The sequence below is a fragment of the Arachis hypogaea genome, chromosome 16, assembly GCF_003086295.3.
Source record: "Arachis hypogaea cultivar Tifrunner chromosome 16, arahy.Tifrunner.gnm2.J5K5, whole genome shotgun sequence".
NCBI classification, from domain to species: domain Eukaryota; kingdom Viridiplantae; phylum Streptophyta; class Magnoliopsida; order Fabales; family Fabaceae; genus Arachis; species Arachis hypogaea.
The window spans coordinates 3,754,488-3,758,227 of NC_092051.1; the positions used below are offsets into that span (position 1 = coordinate 3,754,488).

The window sequence follows — 3,740 nt, forward strand, 5'->3', positions numbered from 1 at the left end:
GAAAATATCTTCCCTCTTTTTCAAAAATTTCTTTTTAATTAACTAATTATTCTTATTTTTATTTTTGATTTTAAAAATTTTCGAAAAATACTAACATTTTTCAAAAACCATTTTCGAAAATCACTAACTCTTTTTCAAAAATATTTTTCGAAAATTCTCCCTCTCTCATCTCATTCTATTTATTTATTCATCTACTAACATCTCATCTCACATCTCTACCCTCCTCACAGTTGTGTTTCTTCCATTCCATTACATTCTTTATCTTCCACTTTTCTTTCACTCACAAAGGAATCCCTATACTGTGGTATAAAGGATCTCTATTATTATTATTTTTTTGTGCCCTCTTCTTTGTCATATGAGCAGGAGCAAGGACAAGAATATTCTTGTTGAAGCAGATCCAGAACCTGAAAGGACTCTGAAGAAAAAATTAAGAGAAGCTAAAATACAACAATCCAGAGATAACCTTTCAGAAATTTTCGAACAAGAAGAGGAGATGGCAGCTGAAAATAATAATAATGTAAGGAAGATGCTTGGTGACTTTACTGCACCTAATTCCAATTTACATGGAAGAAGCATCTTCATTCCTGCCATTGGAGCAAACAACTTTTAGCTGAAACCTCAATTAGTTTCTCTGATGCAGCAGAACTGCAAGTTTCATGGACTTCCATCTGAAGATCCTTTTCAGTTCTTAACTGAATTCTTGCAGATATGTAATACTGTTAAGACTAATGGAGTAGATCCTGAAGTCTACAGGCTCATGCTTTTCCCTTTTGCTGTAAGAGACAGAGCTAGATTATGGTTGGATTCTCAACCCAAAGACAGCCTGAACTCTTGGGATAAGCTGGTCACGGCTTTCTTAGCCAAGTACTTTCCTCCTCAAAAGCTGAGCAAGCTTAGAGCTGATGTTCAAACCTTCAGACAGAAAGAAGGTGAATCCCTCTATGAAGCTTGGGAAAGATACAAACAGTTGACCAAAAAGTGTCCTTCTGACATGCTTTCAGAATGGACCATCCTGGATATATTCTATGATGGTTTATCTGAGTTATCAAAGATGTCATTGGATACCTCTGCAGGTGGATCCATTCACCTAAAGAAAACGCCTGCAGAAGCGCAAGAACTCATTGACATGGTTGCTAATAACCAGTTCATGTACACTTCTGAAAGGAACCCTGTGAATAATGGGACGCCTATGAAGAAGGGAGTTCTTGAAGTTGATACTCTGAATGCCATATTGGCTCAGAATAAAATATTGACTCAGCAAGTCAATATGATCTCTCAGAGTCTGCATGGAATGCAAGCTGCATCCAACAGTACTCAAGAGGCTTCTTATGAAGAAGAAGCTTATGATCCTGAGAACCCTGCAATAGCAGAGGTGAATTACTTAGGTGAACCTTATGGAAACACCTATAACTCATCATGGAGAAATCATCCAAATTTCTCATGGAAGGATCAAAAGCCTCAACAAGGCTTTAATAATGGTGGAAGAAACAGGTTCAACAATAATAAACCTTTTCCATCATCCACTCAGCAACAGACAGAGAACTCTGAACAAAATGCTTCTAATTTAGCAAATCTAGTCTCTGATCTGTCCAAGGCCACTGTGAGTTTCATGAATGAAACAAGGTCTTCCATTAGAAATTTAGAAGCACAAGTGGGCCAACTGAGTAAAAGGATCACTGAAATCCCTCCCAGTACTCTCCCAAGCAATACAGAAGAGAATCCAAAAGGAGAGTGCAAGGCCATTGACATAAGCAAAATGGCCAAACCCAATGAGGGAGAGGAGGACGTGAATCCCAAGGAGGAAGACCTCCTGGGACGTCCAGTGACCAATAAGGAGCTTCCCTCTGAGGAACCAAAGGACTCTGAGGCTCATCTAGAGACCATAGAGATTCCATTGAACCTCCTTATGCCCTTCATGAGCTCTGATGAGTATTCCTCTTCTGAAGAGAATGAGGATGTTACTGAAGAGCAAACTGCCAAGTTTCTTGGTGCAATCATGAAGCTGAATGCCAAATTATTTGGCATTGATACTTGGGAAGTTGAACCTCCCTTGTTCATCAATGAACTAAGTGATCTGGATCAACTGGCATTGCCTTAGAAGAGACAGGATCCTGGAAAGTTCATAATACCTTGTACTATAGGCACCATGATCTTTAAGGCTCTGTGTGACCTTGGTTCAGGGATAAACCTCATGCCTCTCTCTGTTATAGAGAAACTGGGAATTTATGGGGTGCAAGCTGCTAAAATCTCATTAGAGATGGCAGACAGTTCAAGAAAACAGGCTTATGGACAAGTAGAGGACGTGTTAGTAAAGGTTGAAGGCCTTTACATCCCTGCTGATTTCATAGTCCTGGATACTGGAAAGGAAGAGGATGAATCCATCATCCTAGGAAGACCTTTCCTGGCCACAGCAAGAGCTGTGATTAATGTTGACAGAGGTGAAATAGTCCTTCAATGGAATGAGGACTCCCTTGTGTTTAAAACTCAAGGATCTCCCTCTGCAACCATGGAGAGGAAGCAGAAAAAGCTTCTCTCAAAGCAGAGTCAACCCAAGCCCCCACAGTCAAACTCTAAGTTTGGTGTTGGGAGGCCACAACCAAACTCTAAGTTTGGTGTTGAACTCCCATATCCAAACTCTAAGTTTGGTGTTGGAGAGTTTCAACAATGCTCTGCATATCTGTGAGGCTCCATGAGAGCCCACTGTCAAGCTATTGACATAAAAGAAGCGCTTGTTGGGAGGCAACCCAATTTTTATTTATCTAACTATATTTTTCTTAGTTATATGTATTTGTAGGTTCATGATCATGTGGAGTCACAAAATAAATATAAAAAAATTGAAAACGGAATCAAAAACAGCAGAAGAAAAATCACACCCTGGAGGAGCATCTGTCTGGCGTTCAGCCCCAAAACAGAGCATGGTGCTGGCGCTGAACGCCCAAAATGGGCAGCTTCTGGGCGCTGAACGCCAGAACAGGCATGGTTCTGGCGTTCAACGCCAGAAATAGCACACAAATGGGCGTTGAACGCCCAAAATGGCCACCAACCTGGCGCTGAACGCCCAGAGTTGTGTGCAAAGGCATTTTTACATGCCTAATGGGTGCAGGGATGTAAATCCTTAAACACCTCAGGATCTGTGGACCCCACAGGATCCACTCAGGATTTGTGGACCCCACAGGATCCCCACCTACCTCCACTCACTTCTTCTCACCACTTTCTTTCACACAACCCCATAAACACTCTTCCCCAAAAACCCTTCACCAATCACCTCAAACTCTCTTCCCCATCACCTCTTCACCACTCACATCCATCCACTCTTCCCCATAAACCTACCTCATAAACTCCACCCACCTTCAAAAATTCAAAACCAATTTCCCACCCAAACCCACCCATATGGCCAAAACCTTTCCCCCCCTCCCTTCCCTATATAAAGACCTCCATTCTTCATCAAATTCACACAACACACCCCTCTACACTCCTCTTGGCCGAAACCACATCTCCCTCTCCCTCTCTATATTTCTTCTTCTTCTTCTTCTATTCTTTTGTTTATTGCTCGAGGGCGAGCAATATTCTAAGTTTGGTGTGGTGAAAGCATAAGCTTTTTGTTTTTCCATTACCATTGATGGCACCTAAGACCGGAGAATCCTCTAGAAAGGGGAAGGGGAAGACAAAAGCTTCCACCTCCGAGTCATGGGAGATGGAAAGGTTCATCTCCAAAGCCCATCAAGACCACTTCTATGATG

The 3,740-nt window shown here is 41.7% G+C and overlaps 1 non-coding gene across 1 annotated transcript; it reads right to left on the reverse strand.

Annotated features, from left to right (window-relative positions):
- Positions 1-889: 889 nt before the first annotated feature.
- On the reverse strand, positions 890-997 carry LOC112760859 (small nucleolar RNA R71). Its single transcript, XR_003181277.1, has one exon. It is a non-coding gene; the product is annotated as a small nucleolar RNA R71 (small nucleolar RNA).
- Positions 998-3,740: the final 2,743 nt, after the last annotated feature.